The 23,551-nt window shown below is 52.7% G+C and overlaps 3 protein-coding genes across 6 annotated transcripts in view; 1 reads left to right on the forward strand and 2 right to left on the reverse strand.

The window, feature by feature from the left end:
* LOC146009797 (uncharacterized) overlaps positions 1-23,551 on the reverse strand; it is a 928,908-nt gene that overhangs the window by 768,183 nt on the left and 137,174 nt on the right. The window lies entirely within an intron of this gene.
* LOC146009794 (uncharacterized) overlaps positions 1-23,551 on the forward strand; it is a 381,786-nt gene that overhangs the window by 317,940 nt on the left and 40,295 nt on the right. Inside the window, exon 1 of one of the 4 annotated variants that reach the window (XM_083150256.1) lies at positions 19,618-19,736. The exons of the other annotated variants lie outside the window; for them this stretch is intronic. The gene's annotated coding sequence lies outside the window, so the exon portion shown is untranslated. Of the gene's footprint in view, positions 1-19,617; positions 19,737-23,551 lie in introns of those variants that run through there. 4 annotated transcript variants of the gene reach the window in all.
* The window catches only part of LOC146009796 (uncharacterized), a 562,226-nt gene that overhangs the window by 194,924 nt on the left and 343,751 nt on the right, over positions 1-23,551 (reverse strand). The gene's annotated exons all lie outside the window — the stretch shown is intronic.

The raw sequence follows: 23,551 nt of genomic DNA on the forward strand, positions 1-23,551 counted from the left end.
ATTCCGGTGGTGTCAGTGTTATGGGGCTCACGGTGCACCATATTCCAGTGGTGTCAGTGTTATGTGGTGCACCATATTCCGGTGGTGGCAGCGTTAGGAGGCGCACGGTGCACCATATTCCGGTAGTGTCAGTGTTATGGGGCGCACGGTGCACCATATTCCAGTGGTGTCAGCGTTATGAGGCGCACGGTGCAACATATTCTGGTGGTGTCAGCGTTAGGAGGTGCACGGTGCACCATATTCCGGTGGTGTCAGTGTTATGAGGCGCACGGTGCACCATATTCCGGTGGTGTCAGTGTTATGGGGCGCACGGTGCACCATATTCCGGTGGTGTCAGTGTTAGGAGGGGCACGGTGCACCATATTCCGGTAGTGTCAGCGTTAGGAGGTGCACGGTGCACCATATTCCGGTGGTGTCAGCGTTATGGGGCGCACGGTGCACCATATTCCGGTGGTGTCAGTGTTATGGGGCGCACGGTGCACCATATTCCGGTGGTGTCAGTGTTATGAGGTGCACGGTGCACCATATTCCGGTGATGTCAGCGTTATGAGGTGCACGGTGCACCATATTCTGGTAGTGTCAGTGTTATGGGGCGCACGGTGCACCATATTCCGGTGGTGTCAGTGTTATGGGGAGCACGGTGCACCATATTCTGGTAGTGTCAGTGTTATGGGGCGCACGGTGCACCATATTCCGGTGGTGTCAGTGTTATGGGGAGCACGGTGCACCATATTCCGGTGGTGTCAGTGTTAGGAGGTGCACCATATTCCAGTGGTGTCAGTGTTATGTGGTGCACGGTGCACCATATTCCGGTAGTGTCAGTGTTATGGGGCGCACGGTGCACCATATTCCGGTGGTGTCAGTGTTATGGGGCGCACGGTGCACCATATTCCGGTGGTGTCAGTGTTAGGAGGCGCACGGTGCACCATATTCCGGTAGTGTCAGTGTTATGGGGCGCACGGTGCACCATATTCCGGTGGTGTCAGTGTTATGGGGCGCACGGTGCACCATATTCCGGTGGTGTCAGTGTTAGGAGGCGCACGGTGCACCATATTCCGGTAGTGTCAGTGTTATGGGGCGCACGGTGCACCATATTCCGGTGGTGTCAGTGTTATGGGGCGCACGGTGCACCATATTCCGGTGGTGTCAGTGTTAGGAGGCGCACGGTGCACCATATTCCGGTAGTGTCAGCGTTATGAGGCGCACGGTGCACCATATTCCGGTGGTGTCAGCGTTAGGAGGCGCACGGTGCACCATATTCCTGTGGTGTCAGCGTTAGGAGGCGCACGGTGCACCATATTCCGGTGGTGTCAGCGTTAGGAGGCGCACGGTGCACCATATGCCGGTGGTGGCAGCGTTATGAGGCGCACGGTGCACCATATTCCGGTGGTGTCAGCGTTATGGGGCGCACAGTGCACCATATTCCGGTGGTGTCAGTGTTATGAGGCGCACAGTGCACCATATTCCGGTGGTCAGTGTTAGGAGGCGCACCATATTCCGGTAGTGTCAGTGTTATGGGGCGCACGGTGCACCATATTCCGGTGGTGTCAGCGTTATGGGGCGCACGGTGCACCATATTCCGGTGGTGTCAGTGTTATGAGGCGCACGGTGCACCATATTCCGGTGGTGTCAGTGTTATGAGGCGCACAGTGCACCATATTCCGGTGGTCAGTGTTAGGAGGCGCACCATATTCCGGTGGTGGCAGCGTTAGGAGGCGCACGGTGCACCATATTCCGGTAGTGTCAGTGTTATGGGGCGCACGGTGCACCATATTCCAGTGGTGTCAGCGTTATGAGGCGCACGGTGCACCATATTCTGGTGGTGTCAGCGTTAGGAGGGGCACGGTGCACCATATTCCGGTAGTGTCAGCGTTAGGAGGCGCACGGTGCACCATATTCCGGTGGTGTCAGCGTTATGGGGCGCACGGTGCACCATATTCCGGTGGTGTCAGTGTTATGGGGCGCACGGTTCACCATATTCCGGTGGTGTCAGTGTTATGAGGTGCACCATATTCCGGTAGTGTCAGTGTTATGGGGCGCACGGTGCACCATATTCCGGTGGTGTCAGTGTTATGGGGCGCACGGTGCACCATATTCCGGTGGTGTCAGTGTTAGGAGGTGCACCATATTCCGGTGGTGTCAGTGTTATGGGGCGCACGGTGCACCATATTCCGGTGGTGTCAGTGTTAGGAGGCGCACGGTGCACCATATTCCGGTAGTGTCAGTGTTATGGGGCGCACGATGCACAATATTCCGGTGGTGTCAGTGTTATGGGGCGCACGGTGCACCATATTCCGGTGGTGTCAGTGTTATGGGGCGCACGGTGCACCATATTCCGGTGGTGTCAGTGTTAGGAGGCGCACGGTGCACCATATTCCGGTAGTGTCAGCGTTATGAGGCGCACGGTGCACCATATTCCGGTGGTGTCAGCGTTAGGAGGCGCACGGTGCACCATATTCCGGTGGTGTCAGCGTTAGGAGGCGCACGGTGCACCATATTCCGGTGGTGTCAGCGTTAGGAGGCGCACGGTGCACCATATTCCGGTGGTGGCAGCGTTATGGGGCGCACGGTGCACCATATTCTGGTGGTGTCAGCGTTAGGAGGGGCACGGTGCACCATATTCCGGTGGTGTCAGCATTAGGAGGGGCACTGTGCACCATATTCCGGTAGTGTCAGCGTTAGGAGGCGCACGGTGCACCATATTCTGGTGGTGTCAGCGTTATGGGGCGCACGGTGCACCATATTCCGGTGGTGTCAGTGTTATGAGGTGCACCATATTCCGGTAGTGTCAGTGTTATGGGGCGCACGGTGCACCATATTCCGGTGGTGTCAGTGTTATGGGGCGCACGGTGCACCATATTCCGGTGGTGTCACTGTTAGGAGGTGCACCATATTCCAGTGGTGTCAGTGTTATGTGGTGCACGGTGCACCATATTCCGGTAGTGTCAGTGTTATGGGGCGCACGGTGCACCATATTCCGGTGGTGTCAGTGTTATGGGGCGCACGGTGCACCATATTCCGGTGGTGTCAGTGTTATGGGGCGCACGGTGCACCATATTCCGGTGGTGTCAGTGTTAGGAGGTGCACCATATTCCAGTGGTGTCAGTGTTATGTGGTGCACGGTGCACCATATTCCGGTAGTGTCAGTGTTATGGGGCGCACGGTGCACCATATTCCGGTGGTGTCAGTGTTATGGGGCGCACGGTGCACCATATTCCGGTGGTGTCAGTGTTAGGAGGCGCACGGTGCACCATATTCCGGTAGTGTCAGTGTTATGGGGCGCACGGTGCACCATATTCCGGTGGTGTCAGTGTTATGGGGCGCACGGTGCACCATATTCCGGTGGTGTCAGTGTTATGGGGCACACGGTGCACCATATTCCGGTGGTGTCAGCGTTAGGAGGCGCACGGTGCACCATATTCCGGTAGTGTCAGCGTTATGAGGCGCACGGTGCACCATATTCCGGTGGTGTCAGCGTTAGGAGGCGCACGGTGCACCATATTCCGGTGGTGTCAGCGTTAGGAGGCGCACAGTGCACCATATTCCGGTGGTGTCAGCGTTAGGAGGCGCACGGTGCACCATATTCCGGTGGTGGCAGCGTTATGAGGCGCACGGTGCACCATATTCCGGTGGTGTCAGCGTTATGGGGCGCACAGTGCACCATATTCTGGTGGTGTCAGCGTTAGGAGGGGCACGGTGCACCATATTCCGGTAGTGTCAGCATTAGGAGGGGCACGGTGCACCATATTCCGGTAGTGTCAGCGTTAGGAGGCGCACGGTGCACCATATTCCGGTGGTGTCAGCGTTATGGGGCGCACGGTGCACCATATTCCGGTGGTGTCAGTGTTATGGGGCGCACGGTGCACCATATTCCGGTGGTGTCAGTGTTATGAGGTGCACCATATTCCGGTAGTGTCAGTGTTATGGGGCGCACGGTGCACCATATTCCGGTGGTGTCAGTGTTATGGGGCGCACGGTGCACCATATTCCGGTGGTGTCACTGTTAGGAAGTGCACCATATTCCAGTGGTGTCAGTGTTATGTGGTGCACGGTGCACCATATTCCGGTAGTGTCAGTGTTATGGGGCGCACGGTGCACCATATTCCGGTGGTGTCAGTGTTATGGGGCGCACGGTGCACCATATTCCGGTGGTGTCAGTGTTATGGGGCGCACGGTGCACCATATTCCGGTGGTGTCAGTGTTATGAGGTGCACCATATTCCGGTAGTGTCAGTGTTATGGGGCGCACGGTGCACCATACTCCGGTGGTGTCAGTGTTATGTGGTGCACGGTGCACCATATTCCGGTAGTGTCAGTGTTATGGGGCGCACGGTGCACCATATTCCGGTGGTGTCAGTGTTATGGGGCGCACGGTGCACCATATTCCGGTGGTGTCAGTGTTATGGGGCGCACGGTGCACCATATTCCGGTGGTGTCAGTGTTAGGAGATGCATGGTGCACCATATTCCGGTAGTGTCAGCGTTATGAGGCGCACGGTGCACCATATTCCGGTGGTGTCAGCGTTAGGAGGCGCACGGTGCACCATATTCCGGTGGTGTCAGCGTTAGGAGGCGCACGGTGCACCATATTCCGGTGGTGTCAGCGTTAGGAGGCGCACGGTGCACCATATTCCGGTGGTGTCAGCGCTAGGAGGCGCACGGTGCACCATATTCCGGTGGTGGCAGCGTTATGAGGCGCACGGTGCACCATATTCCGGTGGTGTCCGCGTTATGGGGCGCACGGTGCACCATATTCCGGTGGTGTCAGCGTTATGAGGAGCACGGTGCACCATATTCCGGTGGAGTCAGCGTTATGGGGCACACGGTGCACCATATTCCGGTGGTGTCAGCGTTATGGGGCGCACGGTGCACCATATTCCGGTGGTGTCAGTGTTATGGGGCGCACGGTGCACCATATTCCGGTGGTGTTAGTGTTATGGGGCGCACGGTGCACCATTTTCCGGTGGTGTCAGTGTTAGGAGGCGCACGGTGCACCATATTCCGGTGGTGTCAGTGTTATGGGGCGCACCATATTCCGGTGGTGTCAGCGTTATGAGATGCACGTTGCACCATATTCCGGTGGTGGCAGTGTTATGGGGCGCACGGTGCACCATATTCCGGTGGTGTCAGCGTTATGAGATGCACGTTGCACCATATTCCGGTGGTATCAGCGTTATGGGGCGCACGGTGCACCATATTCCGGTGGTGTCAGTGTTATGGGGCGCACGGTGCACCATATTCCGGTGGTGTCAGTGTTATGAGGCGCACGGTGCACCATATTCCGGTGGTGTCAGCGTTATGAGATGCACGTTGCACCATATTCCGGTGGTATCAGCGTTATGGGGCGCACGGTGCACCATATTCCGGTAGTGTCAGCGTTAGGAGGTGCACGGTGCACCATGTTCCGGTGGTGTCAGTGTTATGAGGTGCAGGGTGCACCATATTCCGGTGGTGTCAGCGTTATGAGGCGCATGGTGCACCATATTCCGGTGGTGTCAGTGTTATGGGGTGCACGGTGCACCATATTCCGGTGGTGTCAGTGTTATGAGGCGCACAGTGCACCATATTCCGGTGGTGTCAGTGTTATGAGGCGCACGGTGCACCATATTCCGGTGGTGTCAGTGTTATGAGATGCACGGTGCACCATATTCCGGTGGTGGCAGTGTTATGAGGTGCACGGTGCACCATATTCCGGTGGTGGCAGTGTTATGGGGCGCACCATATTCCGGTGGTGTCAGCGTTATGAGATGCACGTTGCACCATATTCCGGTGGTGGCAGTGTTATGGGGCGCACGGTGCACCATATTCCGGTGGTGTCAGCGTTATGAGATGCACGTTGCACCATATTCCGGTGGTATCAGCGTTATGGGGCGCACGGTGCACCATATTCCGGTGGTGTCAGTGTTATGGGGCGCACGGTGCACCATATTCCGGTGGTGTCAGTGTTATGAGGCGCACGGTGCACCATATTCCGGTGGTGTCAGCGTTATGAGATGCACGTTGCACCATATTCCGGTGGTATCAGCGTTATGGGGCGCACGGTGCACCATATTCCGGTAGTGTCAGCGTTAGGAGGTGCAGGGTGCACCATATTCCGGTGGTGTCAGTGTTATGAGGTGCAGGGTGCACCATATTCCGGTGGTGTCAGTGTTATGAGGTGCAGGGTGCACCATATTCCGGTGGTGTCAGCGTTATGAGGCGCACGGTGCACCATATTCCGGTGGTGTCAGCGTTATGAGGTGCACCATATTCCGGTGGTGTCAGTGTTATGGGGTGCACGGTGCACCATATTCCGGTGGTGTCAGTGTTATGAGGCGCACAGTGCACCATATTCCGGTGGTGTCAGTGTTATGAGGCGCACGGTGCACCATATTCCGGTGGTGTCAGTGTTATGAGATGCACGGTGCACCATATTCCGGTGGTGTCAGTGTTAGGAGGTGCACGGTGCACCATATTCCGGTGGTGTCAGTGTTATGGGGCGCACGGTGCACCATATTCCGGTGGTGTCAGCGTTAGGAGGTGCACGGTGCACCATATTCTGGTGGTGGCAGTGTTATGAGGTGCACGGTGCACCATATTCCGGTGGTGGCAGTGTTATGGGGCGCACCATATTCCGGTGGTGTCAGCGTTATGAGATGCACGTTGCACCATATTCCGGTGGTGGCAGTGTTATGGGGCGCACGGTGCACCATATTCCGGTGGTGTCAGCGTTATGAGATGCACGTTGCACCATATTCCGGTGGTATCAGCGTTATGGGGCGCACGGTGCACCATATTCCGGTGGTGTCAGTGTTATGGGGAGCACGGTGCACCATATTCCGGTGGTGTCAGTGTTATGAGGCGCACGGTGCACCATATTCCGGTGGTGTCAGCGTTATGAGATGCACGTTGCACCATATTCCGGTGGTATCAGCGTTATGGGGCGCACGGTGCACCATATTCCGGTAGTGTCAGCGTTAGGAGGTGCACGGTGCACCATATTCCGGTGGTGTCAGTGTTATGAGGTGCAGGGTGCACCATATTCCGGTGGTGTCAGCGTTATGAGGCGCACGGTGCACCATATTCCGGTGGTGTCAGCGTTATGAGGTGCACCATATTCCGGTGGTGTCAGTGTTATGGGGTGCACCGTGCACCATATTCCGGTGGTGTCAGTGTTATGAGGCGCACAGTGCACCATATTCCGGTGGTGTCAGTGTTATGAGGCGCACGGTGCACCATATTCCGGTGGTGTCAGTATTATGAGATGCACGGTGCACCATATTCCGGTGGTGTCAGTGTTATGGGGCGCACGGTGCACCATATTCCGGTGGTATCAGCGTTATGGGGCGCACGGTGCACCATATTCCGGTAGGGTCAGCGTTAGGAGGTGCACGGTGCACCATATTCCGGTGGTGTCAGTGTTATGAGGTGCAGGGTGCACCATATTCCGGTGGTGTCAGCGTTATGAGGCGCACGGTGCACCATATTCCGGTGGTGTCAGCGTTATGAGGTGCACCATATTCCGGTGGTGTCAGTGTTATAGGGTGCACCGTGCACCATATTCCGGTGGTGTCAGTGTTATGAGGCGCACAGTGCACCATATTCCGGTGGTGTCAGTGTTATGAGGCGCACGGTGCACCATATTCCGGTGGTGTCAGTGTTATGAGATGCACGGTGCACCATATTCCGGTGGTGTCAGTGTTATGAGGCGTACGGTGCACCATATTCCGGTGGTATCAGCGTTATGGGGCGCACGGTGCACCATATTCCGGTGGTGTCAGTGTTATGAGGCGCACGGTGCACCATATTCCGGTAGTGTCAGCGTTAGGAGGTGCACGGTGCACCATATTCCGGTGGTGTCAGTGTTATGGGGCGCACGGTGCACCATATTCCGGTAGTGTCAGCATTAGGAGGTGCACGGTGCACCATATTCCGGTGGTGTCAGTGTTATGAGGTGCACGGTGCACCATATTCCGGTGGTGTCAGTGTTATGAGGTGCAGGGTGCACCATATTCCGGTGGTGTCAGCGTTATGAGGCGCACGGTGCACCATATTCCGGTGGTGTCAGCGTTATGAGGTGCACCATATTCCGGTGGTGTCAGCGTTATGAGATGCACGTTGCACCATATTCCGGTGGTATCAGCGTTATGGGGCGCACGGTGCACCATATTCCGGTGGTGTCAGTGTTATGGGGCGCACGGTGCACCATATTCCGGTAGTGTCAGTGTTAAGAGGTGCACGGTGCACCATATTCCGGTGGTGGCAGCGTTATGAGGCGCACGGTGCACCATATTCCGGTGGTGTCAGTGTTATGGGGCGCACGGTGCACCATATTCCGGTAGTGTCAGTGTTAAGAGGAGCACGGTGCACCATATTCCGGTAGTGTCAGCGTTATGAGGCGCACGGTGCACCATATTCCGGTGATGGCAGTGTTAGGAGGCGCACGGTGCACCATATTCCGGTGGTGGCAGCGTTATGAGGCGCACGGTGCACCATATTCCGGTGGTGTCAGTGTTATGGGGCGCACGGTGCACCATATTCCGGTAGTGTCAGTGTTAAGAGGAGCACGGTGCACCATATTCCGGTAGTGTCAGCGTTATGAGGCGCACGGTGCACCATATTCCGGTGATGGCAGTGTTAGGAGGCGCACGGTGCACCATATTCCGGTGGTATCAGTGTTATGAGGAGCACGGTGCACCATATTCCGGTAGTGTCAGCGTTATGAGGCGCACGGTGCACCATATTCCGGTGATGGCAGTGTTAGGAGGCGCACGGTGCACCATATTCCGGTGGTGGCAGTGTTATGAGGCGCACGGTGAACCATATTCCGGTGGTGGCAGTGTTATGAGGTGCACGGTGCACCATATTCCGGTGGTGTCAGCGTTATGAGGTGCACCATATTCCGGTGGTGTCAGTGTTATGGGGTGCACGGTGCACCATATTCCGGTGGTGTCAGTGTTATGAGGCGCACAGTGCACCATATTCCGGTGGTGTCAGTGTTATGAGGCGCACGGTGCACCATATTCCGGTGGTGTCAGTGTTATGAGATGCACGGTGCACCATATTCCGGTGGTGTCAGTGTTAGGAGGTGCACGGTGCACCATATTCCGGTGTTGTCAGTGTTATGGGGCGCACGGTGCACCATATTCCGGTGGTGTCAGCGTTAGGAGGTGCACGGTGCACCATATTCCGGTGGTGGCAGTGTTATGAGGTGCACGGTGCACCATATTCCGGTGGTGGCAGTGTTATGGGGCGCACCATATTCCGGTGGTGTCAGCGTTATGAGATGCACGTTGCACCATATTCCGGTGGTGGCAGTGTTATGGGGCGCACGGTGCACCATATTCCGGTGGTGTCAGCGTTATGAGATGCACGTTGCACCATATTCCGGTGGTATCAGCGTTATGAGGCGCACGGTGCACCATATTCCGGTGGTGTCAGTGTTATGGGGCGCACGGTGCACCATATTCCGGTGGTTTCAGTGTTATGAGGCGCACGGTGCACCATATTCCGGTGGTGTCAGCGTTATGAGATGCACGTTGCACCATATTCCGGTGGTATCAGCGTTATGGGGCGCACAGTGCACCATATTCCGGTAGTGTCAGCGTTAGGAGGTGCACGGTGCACCATATTCCGGTGGTGTCAGTGTTATGAGCTGCAGGGTGCACCATATTCCGGTGGTGTCAGCGTTATGAGGCGCACGGTGCACCATATTCCGGTGGTGTCAGCGTTATGAGGTGCACCATATTCCGGTGGTGTCAGTGTTATGGGATGCACCGTGCACCATATTCTGGTGGTGTCAGTGTTATGAGGCGCACAGTGCACCATATTCCGGTGGTGTCAGTGTTATGAGGCGCACGGTGCACCATATTCCGGTGGTGTCAGTGTTATGAGGCGCACGGTGCACCATATTCCGGTGGTATCAGCGTTATGGGGCGCACGGTGCACCATATTCCGGTGGTATCAGCGTTATGGGGCGCACGGTGCACCATATTCCGGTAGTGTCAGCGTTAGGAGGTGCACGGTGCACCATATTCCGGTGGTGTCAGCGTTATGAGGCGCACGGTGCACCATATTCCGGTAGTGTCAGCGTTATGAGGTGCACCATATTCCGGTGGTATCAGCGTTATGGGGCGCACTGTGCACCATATTTCGGTGGTGTCAGTGTTATGAGGCGCACGGTGCACCATATTCCGGTGGTGTCAGTGTTATGGGGTGCACGGTGCACCATATTCCGGTGGTATCAGTGTTATGAGATGCACGGTGCACCATATTCCGGTGGTGTCAGTGTTAGAAGGTGTACGGTGCACCATATTCCGGTGGTATCAGCGTTATGGGGCGCACGGTGCACCATATTCCGGTGGTATCAGCGTTATGGGGCGCACGGTGCACCATATTCCGGTAGTGTCAGCGTTAGGAGGTGCACGGTGCACCATATTCCGGTGGTGTCAGTGTTATGAGGTGCAGGGTGCACCATATTCCGGTGGTGTCAGTGTTATGAGGCGCACGGTGCACCATATTCCGGTGGTGTCAGTGTTATGAGATGTACGGTGCACCATATTCCGGTGGTGTCAGTGTTATGAGGCGTACGGTGCACCATATTCCGGTGGTATCAGCGTTATGGGGCGCACGGTGCACCATATTCCGGTGGTGTCAGTGTTATGGGGCGCACGGTGCACCATATTCCGGTAGTGTCAGCGTTAGGAGGTGCACGGTGCACCATATTCCGGTGGTGTCAGTGTTATGGGGCGCACGGTGCACCATATTCCGGTAGTGTCAGCGTTAGGAGGTGCACGGTGCACCATATTCCGGTGGTGTCAGTGTTATGAGGTGCACGGTGCACCATATTCCGGTGGTGTCAGTGTTATGAGGTGCAGGGTGCACCATATTCCGGTGGTGGCAGCGTTATGAGGCTCACGATGCACCATATTCCGGTGGTGTCAGTGTTATGAGGCGCACGGTGCACCATATTCCGGTGGTGTCAGTGTTATGAGGTGCACGGTGCACCATATTCCGGTGGTGTCAGTGTTATGGGGCGCACGGTGCACCATATTCCGGTAGTGTCAGCGTTAGGAGGTGCACGGTGCACCATATTCCGGTGGTGTCAGTGTTATGGGGCGCACGGTGCACCATATTCCGGTAGTGTCAGCGTTAGGAGGTGCACGGTGCACCATATTCCGGTGGTGTCAGTGTTATGAGGTGCACGGTGCACCATATTCCGGTGGTGTCAGTGTTATGAGGTGCACGGTGCACCATATTCCGGTGGTGTCAGTGTTATGAGGTGCACGGTGCACCATATTCCGGTGGTGTCAGTGTTATGGGGCGCACGGTGCACCATATTCCGGTAGTGTCAGCGTTAGGAGGTGCACGGTGCACCATATTCCGGTGGTGTCAGTGTTATGGGGCGCACGGTGCACCATATTCCGGTAGTGTCAGCGTTAGGAGGTGCACGGTGCACCATATTCCGGTGGTGTCAGTGTTATGAGGTGCACGGTGCACCATATTCCGGTGGTGTCAGTGTTATGGGGCGCACGGTGCACCATATTCCGGTAGTGTCAGCGTTAGGAGGTGCACGGTGCACCATATTCCGGTGGTGTCAGTGTTATGAGGTGCACGGTGCACCATATTCCGGTGGTGTCAGTGTTATGAGGTGCACGGTGCACCATATTCCGGTGGTGGCAGCGTTATGAGGCTCACGATGCACCATATTCCGGTGGTGTCAGTGTTATGAGGTGCACGGTGCACCATATTCCGGTGGTGTCAGTGTTAGGAGGTGCACGGTGCACCATATTCCGGTGGTGTCAGTGTTAGGAGGTGCACGGTGCACCATATTCCGGTGGTGTCAGTGTTATGAGGCGCACGGTGCACCATATTCCGGTGGTGTCAGTGTTAGGAGGTGCAGGGTGCACCATATTCCGGTGGTGTCAGTGTTATGAGGCGCACCATATTCCGGTGGTGTCAGTGTTATGAGGTGCACGGTGCACCATATTCCGGTGGTGGCAGTGTTATGGGGCGCACGGTGCACCATATTCCGGTGGTGTCAGCGTTATGGGGTGCACGGTGCACCATATTCCGGTGGTGTCAGCGTTATGGGGCGCACGGTGCACCATATTCCGGTGGTGTCAGCGTTATGAGGTGCACGGTGCACCATATTCCGGTAGTGTCAGCGTTATGAGGCGCACGGTGCACCATATTCCGGTGGTATCAGTGTTATGAGGAGCACGGTGCACCATATTCAGGTGGTGTCAGTGTTATGAGGTGCACCATATTCCGGTGGTGTCAGTGTTATGAGGTGCACGGTGCACCATATTCCGGTGGTGGCAGTGTTATGGGGCGCACGGTGCACCATATTCCGGTGGTGTCAGCGTTATGGGGTGCACGGTGCACCATATTCCGGTGGTGTCAGCGTTATGGGGCGCACGGTGCACCATATTCCGGTGGTGTCAGCGTTATGAGGTGCACGGTGCACCATATTCCGGTAGTGTCAGCGTTATGAGGCGCACGGTGCACCATATTCAGGTGGTGTCAGTGTTATGGGGCACACGGTGCACCATATTCAGGTGGTGTCAGTGTTATGAGGAGCACGGTGCACCATATTCAGGTGGTGTCAGTGTTATGGGGCACACGGTGCACCATATTCCGGTGGTGTCAGCGTTATGAGGTGCAAGGTGGCAATATTAGACTTCTTTTGCCATTGGGAGACTTTTTCTTCTTCCGACCATTGCCAAGATTATTTTCAAGTACCCCCAACTGGTCTACAGAGTACCCCCAGGGGTACTAGTACCACAGGTTGGGAACCACTGCTGTATAATAATAAAAACAGAACACCACAGGCTGCTCCCCTGTATAATAACAGGACACCACAGGCTGCTCCCCTGTATAATAATAACAGGACAACACAGGCTGCTCCCCCTGTATAATAATAATAACAGGACACCACAGGCTGCTCCCCCTGTATAATAATAATAATAACAGGTCACCACAGGCTGCTCCCCTGTATAATAATAATAACAGGACACCACAGGCTGCTCTCCCTGTATAATAATATTAACAGAACACCACAGGCTGCTCCCCCTTCATAAAAATAACAGGACCCCGCAGGCTGCTTCCCCTGTATAAAAATAAAAACAAGACACTACAGGCTGCTCCCCTTGTATAATAATAATAATAATAATAATAATAACAGGACACCACAGGCTACTCCCCTGTATAATAACAGGACACCACAGGCTGCTCCCCCTGTATAATAATAACAGGACACCACAGGCTGCTCCCCCTGTATAAAAATAACAGGACACCACAGGTTGCCCCCCCCCTGTATAATAATAACAGGACACCACAGGCTGCTCCCCCTGTATAATAATAAAAACAGAACACCACGGCTGCTCCCCCTGTATAAAAATAACAGGACACCGCAGGCTGCTTCCCCTGTATAATAATAATAATAATAATAATAATAATAATAATAATAACAGGACACCACAGGCTGCTCCCCCTATATAATAATAATAACAGGACATCACAGGCTGCTCCCCCTGTATAATAATAAGAGGACACCACAGGCTTCTACCCCTGCATAAAAATAACAGGACACCGCAGGCTGCTTCCTCTGTATAAAAATAAAAACAGGACACTACAGGCTGCTCCCCTTGTATAATAATAATAACAACAACAGGACACCACAGGCTACTCCCCTGTATAATAACAGGACACCACAGGCTGCTCCCCCTGTATAATAATAAAAACAGAACACCACAGGCTGCTCCCCTTGTATAATAATAACAGGACACCACAGGCTGCTCCCCCTGTATAAAAAAAACAGGACACCACAGGTTGTTCCCCCTGTATAATAATAGGACACCACAGGCTGCTCCCCCTGTATAATAATAAAAACAGAACACCACAGGCTGCTCCCCCTGTTTAATAATATTAACAGAACACCACAGGCTGCTCCCCCTTCATAAAAATAACAGGACCCCGCAGGCTGCTTCCCCTGTATAAAAATAAAAACAGGACACTACAGGCTTCTCCCCTTGTATAATAATAATAATAATAATAATAATAATAATAATAATAATAATAACAACAGGACACCACAGGCTACTCCCCTGTATAATAACAGGACACCACAGGCTGCTCCCCCTGTATAATAATAAAAACAGAACACCACAGGCTGCTCCCCTTGTATAATAATAACAGGACACCACAGGCTGCTCCCCCTGTATAAAAATAACAGGACACCACAGGTTGTTCCCCCTGTATAATAATAGGACACCACAGGCTGCTCCCCCTGTATAATAATAAAAACAGAACACCACAGGCTGCTCCCCCTGTTTAAAAATAACAGGACACCACAGGCTGCTTCCCCTGTATAATAATAATAATAACAGGTCACCACAGGCTGCTCCCCTGTATAATAATAATAACAGGACACCACAGGCTGCTCTCCCTGTATAATAATATTAACAGAACACCACAGGCTGCTCCCCCTTCATAAAAATAACAGGACCCCGCAGGCTGCTTCCCCTGTATAAAAATAAAAACAGGACACTACAGGCTGCTCCCCTTGTATAATAATAATAATAATAATAATAATAATAATAACAGGACACCACAGGCTACTCCCCTGTATAATAACAGGACACCACAGGCTGCTCCCCCTGTATAATAATAACAGGACACCACAGGCTGCTCCCCCTGTATAAAAATAACAGGACACCACAGGTTGCCCCCCCCCTGTATAATAATAACAGGACACCACAGGCTGCTCCCCCTGTATAATAATAAAAACAGAACACCACGGCTGCTCCCCCTGTATAAAAATAACAGGACACCGCAGGCTGCTTCCCCTGTATAATAATAATAATAATAATAATAATAATAATAATAATAATAATAACAGGACACCACAGGCTGCTCCCCCTATATAATAATAATAACAGGACATCACAGGCTGCTCCCCCTGTATAATAATAAGAGGACACCACAGGCTTCTACCCCTGCATAAAAATAACAGGACACCGCAGGCTGCTTCCTCTGTATAAAAATAAAAACAGGACACTACAGGCTGCTCCCCTTGTATAATAATAATAATAACAACAACAGGACACCACAGGCTACTCCCCTGTATAATAACAGGACACCACAGGCTGCTCCCCCTGTATAATAATAAAAACAGAACACCACAGGCTGCTCCCCTTGTATAATAATAACAGGACACCACAGGCTGCTCCCCCTGTATAAAAATAACAGGACACCACAGGTTGTTCCCCCTGTATAATAATAGGACACCACAGGCTGCTCCCCCTGTATAATAATAAAAACAGAACACCACAGGCTGCTCCCCCTGTTTAAAAATAACAGGACACCACAGGCTGCTTCCCCTGTATAATAATAATAATAATAACAGGACACCACAGGCTGCTCCCCCTATATAATAATAATAACAGGACATCACAGGCTGCTCCCCCTGTATAAAAATAAGAGGACACCACAGGCTGCTACCCCTGCATAAAAATAACAGGACACCGCAGGCTGCTTCCTCTGTATAAAAATAAAAACAGGACACTACAGGCTGCTCCCCTTGTATAATAATAATAACAACAACAGTACACCACAGGCTACTCCCCTGTATAATAACAGGACACCACAGGCTGCTCCCCCTGTATAATAATAAAAACAGAACACCACAGGCTGCTCCCCCTGTATAATAATAACAGGACACCACAGGCTGCTCCCCCTGTATAAAAATAACAGGACACCACAGGTTGTTCCCCCTGTATAATAATAACAGGACACCACAGGCTGCTCCCCCTGTATAATAATAAAAACAGAACACCACAGGCTGCTCCCCCTGTTTAAAAATAACAGGACACAGCAGGCTGCTTCCCCTGTATAAAAATAAAAACAGGACACAACAGACTGCTCCCCTGTATAATAATAACAGGACAACACAGGCTGCTCCCCCTGTATAATAATAACAGGACACCACAAGCTGCTCCCCCTGTATAATAATAACAGGACACCACAGGATGCTACCCCTGTATAATAATAATAACAGGACACTGCAGGCTGCTTCCCCTGTATAATAATAATAATAATAATAATAATAATAACAGGACACCACAGGCTGCTCGCCCTGTATAATAACAGGACACCACAGGCTGCTCCCCCTGTATAATAATAACAGGACACCACAGGCTGCTCCCCCTGTATAATAATAATAATAACAGCACACCACAGGCTGCTCCCCCTGTATAATAATAACAGGACACCACAAGCTGCTCCCCCTGTATAATAATAACAGGACACCACAGGCTGCTCCCCTTGTATAAAAATAACAGGACACCACAGGATGCTCCCCCTGTATAATAATAATAACAGGACACCGCAGGCTGCTTCCCCTGTATAATAATAATAACAGGACACCGCAGGCTGCTCTCCCTGTATAATAATAATAACAGGACACCGCAGGCTGCTTCCCCTGTATATTAATAATAACAGGACACCACAGGCTGCTCCCCCTGTATAATAATAACATTACACCACAGGCTGCTCCCCCTGTATAATAATAACAGGACACCACAGGCTACTCCCCTGTATAATAATAACAGGACACCACAGGCTGCTCCCCCGTAAAATAAAAACAGAACACCACAGGCTGCTCCATCTGTATAATAATAGCAGGACACCATCAGCTGCTCCATCTGTATAATAATAAAATCAGGACACCACAGGCTGCTCCCCCTGTATAATAATAACAATAATAGCAGGACACCACAAGCTACTCCCCTGTTAAATAACAGGCCACCACAGGCTGCTCCCCCTGTATTATAATAAAAATAATAGGACACCACAGGCTACTCCCCCTGTATAATAACAAAAACAGGACACCACAGGCTACTCCCCCTGTATAATAACAAAAACAGGACACCACAGGCTGCTCCCCCTGTATAATAATAAAAACAGGACACCACAGGCTGCTCCCCCTGTATAATAATAATAATAATAATAATAATAATAATAATAATAATAACAATAACAGGACACCACAGGCTATTCCTCTGTATAATAATAACAGGACACCACAGGCTGCTCCCCCTGTAAAATAAAAACAGGACACCACAGGCTGCTCTCCCTGTATAATAATAATAATAAAAACAGGACACCAAAGGCTGCTCCCCCTGTATAATAGGAATAACAGGACACCACAGGCTGCTCCCTCTGTATAATAATAAAAACAGGGCACCACAGGCTGCTCCCCCTGTATAATAATATTAACAGAACACCACAGGCTACTCTCCTGTATAATAATAACAGAACACCACAGGCTGCTCCCCCTGTATAATAATAACAGTACACCACAGGCTGCTGCCCCTGTACAGTAATACCAGGAAACTACAGGCTACTCCCCAAGTATTATAATAACATGACACCATAGGCTGCTTCTACTGTATAATAATAACAACAACCGGAAACCAACACTGTACCACCTCTAAAAATGAACAACCTGTATTACAGTCCGCACCACCTGTATTACAGTAACACCGAGGTCCGCACCACCTGTATTACAGTAACACCAGGGTCCGCACCACCTGTATTATAGTAACACCGGGGTCCGCACCACCTGTATTACCGTAACACCGGGGTCCGCACCACCTGTATTACAGTAACACCAGGGTCCGCACCACCTGTATTACAGTAACACCGGGGTCCGCACCACCTGTATTACCGTAACACCGGGGTCCGCACCACCTGTATTACAGTAACACAGAAGTCCGCGCCACCTGTATTACAGTAACACCGGGGTCCGCGCCACCTGTATTACAGTAACAGCACGGTCTGCACCACCTGTATTACAGTAACACGGGGTCCGCACCACCTGTATTACAGTAACATAGGGGTCCGCACCACCTGTATTACAGTAACACCGGAGCCCGCATCACCTGTATAACAGTACCACCGGGGTCCGCACCACCTGTATTACAGTAACACCGGAGTCCGCACCACCTGTATTACAGTAACACCGGGATCTGCACCACCTGTATTACAGTAACACCGGGATCTGCACCGCCTGTATTACAGTAACACTGGGGTCCGCACCACCTGTATTACAGTAACACCGGGGTCTGCACCACCTGTATTACAGTAACACCGGGGTCCGTGCCACCTGTATTACAGTAACACCGGGTTCCGCGCCACCTGTATTACAGTAACACCGGGGTCTGCACCACCTGTATCACAGTAACACCGGGGTCTGCCCCACCTGTATTACAGTAGCTCCGGGGTCCGCACCACCTGTATCACAGTAACACCGGGGTCTGCACTCCCTGTATCACAGTAGCTCCGGGGTCCGCACCACCTGTATTACAATAACACTGGGGTCCGCACCACCTGTATTACAGTAACACCGGGGTCCGCACCACCTGTATTACAGTAACACCGGGGTCCGCACCACCTGTATTCCAGTAACTCCGGGGTACGCGCCACCTGTATTACAGTAAAACCGGGGTCCGCACCACCTGTATTACAGTAACACCGGGGTCCGCGCCACCTCTATTACAGTACCACTGGGGTCCGCATCACCTGTATTACAGTAACACCGGGGTCCGCACCACCTGTATTACAGTAACACTGGGTTCCGCACCACCTGTATTACAGTAACACCGGGGTCCGCAACACCTGTATTATAGTAACACCGAGGTCTGCACCACCTGTATTCCAGTAACTCCGGGGTACGCGCCACCTGTATTACAGTAACTCCGGGGTACGCGCCACCTGTATTACAGTAACACTGGGTTCCGCACCACCTGTATTACAGTAACACCGGGGTCCGCAACACCTGTATTATAGTAACACCGAGGTCTGCACCACCTGTATTCCAGTAACTCCGGGGTACGCGCCACCTGTATTACAGTAACTCCGGGGTACGCGCCACCTGTATTACAGTAACACCGGGGTCTGCTCCACCTGTATTACAGTAACTCCGGGGTACGCGCCACCTGTATTACAGTAACACCGGGGTCTGCACTCCCTGTATCACAGTAGCTCCGGGGTCCGCACCACCTGTATTACAGTAACACCACGTCCGCACCACCTGTATTACAGTAACACTGGGGTCCACACCACCTGTAATACAGTAGCACAGGGGTCTGCACCACCTGTATTACAGTAACAATGAGGTCTGCAACACCTGTAATATAGTAATAGGACAATATAGAGTTAGCTCCCTGTATAATGATAATGCAGCACCAGAGGCTGCTCCATCTACACTACAAGGCACCAGAGGCTGCTCCTCCAGTAATACAGCAACCTGACATCAGAGCTGCTCGGCCTATAGAATAATAATATCATTAGCTGCTGCCGCTCTCTGCTCCTGCTGCCAGACACAGCAATGGCCGCTCTCTGCTCCTGCTGCCAGACACAGCAATGGCCGCTCTCTGCTCCTGCTGCCAGACACAGCAATGGCCGCTCTTTGCTCCTGCTGCCTTGTGGCAGGGATAGAGGAGGGCGGGGCTCACACATGACGTCACTGAACGCTGCTGCTACCGGACTAGTCTACATCTCATGTCTTTATAGAGGGCGGGGCTGTTGCCGGGCAACTGGAGGGAAGGAGCCTCTGCCATTTACAGGCCACTTCCGTCCTGTGCGTTCCCACCTTACCTCAGTCCGACTCCGGGCACTGGCAGTGAGTTCACCACAGTCACACCGGAAGTTCCGTCATCACCTGCTGCAGCCACAGACTGACCGCCGACATCAGGTGATGGTGCCTGTACAGGGGGAGCAGCCTGTAGTGTCCTGTTATTATTATACAGGGGGAGCAGCCTGTAGTGTCCTGTTATTATTATACAGGGGGAGCAGCCTGTAGTGTCCTGTTATTATTATACAGGGGGAGCAGCCTGTAGTGTCCTGTTATTATTATACAGAGGGAGCAGCCTGTAGTGTCCTGTTATTATTATACAGGGGGAGCAGCCTGTAGTGTCCTGTTATTATTATACAGGGGGAGCAGCCTGTGGTGTCCTGTTATTATTATACAGGGGGAGCAGCCCGTGGTGTCCTGTTATTATTATACAGGGGGAGCAGCCTGTGGTGTCCTGTTATTATTATACAGGGGGAGCAGTCCGTGGTGTCCTGTTATTATTATACAGGGGGAGCAGCCCGTGGTGTCCTGTTATTATTATACAGGGGGAGCAGCCCGTGGTGTCCTGTTATTATTATACAGGGGGAGCAGCCTGTAGTGTCCTGTTATTATTATACAGGGGGAGCAACCTGTGGTGTCCTGTTATTATTATACAGTAGGAGCAGCCCGTGGTGTCCTGTTATTATTATACAGGGGGAGCAGCCTGTAGTGTCCTGTTATTATTATACAGGGGGAGCAGCCTGTAGTGTCCTGTTATTATTATACAGGGGGAGCAGCCTGTAGTGTCCTGTTATTATTATACAGTAGGAGCAGCCCGTGGTGTCCTGTTATTATTATACAGGGGGAGCAGCCTGTGGTGTCCTGTTATTATTATACAGGGGGAGCAGCCTGTAGTGTCCTGTTATTATTATACAGGGGGAGCAGCCTGTAGTGTCCTGTTATTATTATACAGTAGGAGCAGCCCGTGGTGTCCTGTTATTATTATACAGGGGGAGCAGCCTGTAGTGTCCTGTTATTATTATACAGGGGGAGCAGCCTGTAGTGTCCTGTTATTATTATACAGGGGGAGCAGCCTGTAGTGTCCTGTTATTATTATACAGTAGGAGCAGCCCGTGGTGTCCTGTTATTATTATACAGGGGGAGCAGCCTGTGGTGTCCTGTTATTATTATACAGGGGGAGCAGCCTGTGGTGTCCTATTATTATTATTATACAGGGGGAGCAGCCTGTGGTGTCCTGTTATTATTATACAGGGGGAGCAGCCTGTGGTGTCCTGTTGTTATTATTATACAGGGGGAGCAGCCTGTAGTGTCCTGTTATTATTATACAGGGGGAGCAGCCTGTAGTGTCCTGTTATTATTATACAGGGGGAGCAGCCTGTGGTGTCCTGTTATTATTATACAGGGGGAGCAGCCTGTGGTGTCCTGTTATTATTATACAGGGGGAGCAGCCTGTAGTGTCCTGTTATTATTATACAGGGGGAGCAGCCTGTGGTGTCCTGTTATTATTATACAGGGGGAGCAGCCTGTGGTGTCCTGTTATTATTATACAGGGGGAGCAGCCTGTGGTGTCCTGTTATTATTATACAGGGGGAGCAGCCTGTGGTGTCCTGTTATTATTATACAGGGGGAGCAGCCTGTAGTGTCCTGTTATTATTATACAGGGGGAGCAGCCTGTAGTGTCCTGTTATTATTATACAGGGGGAGCAGCCTGTAGTGTCCTGTTATTATTATACAGGGGGAGCAGCCTGTAGTGTCCTGTTATTATTATACAGGGGGAGCAGCCTGTGGTGTCCTGTTATTATTGTTATACAGGGGGAGCAGCCTGTGGTGTCCTGTTATTATTGTTATACAGGGGGAGCAGCCTGTGGTGTCCTGTTATTATTGTTATACAGGGGGAGCAGCCTGTGGTGTCCTGTTATTATTATACAGGGGGAGCAGCCTGTGGTGTCCTGTTATTATTATACAGGGGGAGCAGCCTGTGGTGTCCTGTTATTATTATAAAGGGGGAGCAGCCTGTGGTGTCCTGTTATTATTATACAGGGGGAGCAGCCTGTGGTGTCCTGTTATTATTATAAAGGGGGAGCAGCCTGTGGGGTCCTGTTATAATTACGCAGGGGGAGCAGCCTGTGGGGTCCTGTTATAATTACGCTAACTCCCCCCTCCGGCGATGTCCCTCCTGGAGACAGCGCATCAGTTAATACTGATGCGCCGTCTCCTTCCCCCCCGGCCGGCTTACTGCGCATGCGCGGGATCGCGCTAGTCTCGCGAGATCCCAGCGCAGCTCAGCGCCAGCAGCAGGGACAGAGCTGTCCCTGTTGTTAGGTATAGGGCATCGCCGTCTGCTGCTGGCGAAGTCGACAGCTGCAGGCGGCGGAACGGTCAGCGATGCTGACCGTTCATATATCTGGCAGGAGGCAGGGGCGCAGTGCAAAACATCGCCCCTGCGCTATGCCTCCTGCCCCACACCGCCGGCGAGTAAGCGCTCGGCGGGTGAGATAGATCAGGGGAAGCGCTATCCCCTGCTATAACGCACGGGGATAGCGCAGATTCCCCTGATCGCCTAGTAATAAATCTACCCCTCTCTCACTACCCGCTGGCAGCACAGACTGCAGGTCCGGGTCCACCTCGCTGCAGTAGCGCTCACGCACCTAGCACCTAGTGCCTGCTCTGTGCTGAGCGCTGGGAGGTCCTAGACTAGGGCTGTATATAGACACTCCTCTACTCCCAGCAGTGGCAGGGAGGCCTCGATCCAACGCATGGACCAGAGGCTGAGACTCCTAACTCCAGCCAGGGAGCAGAGGAGCTTCTGCTGAGGGTAACAGGGACTTAGCACAGTGTGGGTCAGGAGTAGAAGCTCTGCAGGCTGCAGCACAATATGTGTCAGGGAGGCTCTGCAGACTGCAGCACAACATGTGTTAGGGAGGAGAGGCTCTGCAGGCTGCAGCACAATATGTGTCAGGGAGGCTCTGCAGGCTGCAGCACAACATGTGTTAGGGAGGAGAGGCTCTGCAGGCTGCAGCACAACATGTGTTAGGGAGGAGAGGCTCTGCAGGCTGCAGCACAACATGTATCAGGGAGGAGAGGCTCTGCAGGCTGCCATATCAGCCTCTATCCCCTCTCACAGTACAGGCTGCTGGGCTGCCTAAAGAACGCATCCGTGTACAGCGCCAAACATAGGAAGAACGGACAAATCATATGCTGCGCTGCGGGGCCTAAATAACGCTGCCGGTAGTCTGGGGACCTGCTCATCCTCCGGGCCAATTGCAAGACGGCGGTGTATGTATGGTTCATCGGAGGGAAGAGAGGGGACGACTGACTCGGAGTGCCCCTGGTCCCTGCATGTGTGTGACTGGGAGGGGGGGGGGTCAGGATTAACTGTAACCCGCCCACCCTAGAAGTCTAGGTCCGCCACTGGGAGGAGAGAGCGGCATTAGTTGAGTTAAGACCTTGGAATGTGTGAGCTGCATAGAGGGCAGAGCTGCATTGGGTATGGCATCAGGGGTATGGCCTTAGTGGGAAGCTGGGTCAGGGGTATGGCCTCAGCGGGAGAGATGCACCACTGCGCAGTGGACTTGCTCACATACACCTGGGTGGATTGATGACTTCTCTGCCTGGCTGTTACCTCGGATGGTAAAGGCGGGGAGGAGGAGGGATAATTCCCCATAGCAACGAGCATGTTACCCCCATGGCACCGCATGTTACCCCCATGGCACCGCATGTTACCCCCATGGCACCGCATGTTACCCCCATGGCACCGCATGTTACCCCCATGGCACCGCATGTTACCCCCTGGTATCAAGCATATGTGGCTCCTATTTTTTCATCCTGGCTCCTAGATTTTAAAGAAATTTGTCCAGCCCTGTTATAAGACTGATATGGGAGAGACATACGTATATACTACTATATCTTATGGTGACATTTTCCACACTTTGGTC

This window comes from Crinia signifera, chromosome 6 (assembly GCF_055691185.1).
Source record: "Crinia signifera chromosome 6, ASM5569118v1, whole genome shotgun sequence".
Lineage (NCBI taxonomy): Eukaryota > Metazoa > Chordata > Amphibia > Anura > Myobatrachidae > Crinia > Crinia signifera.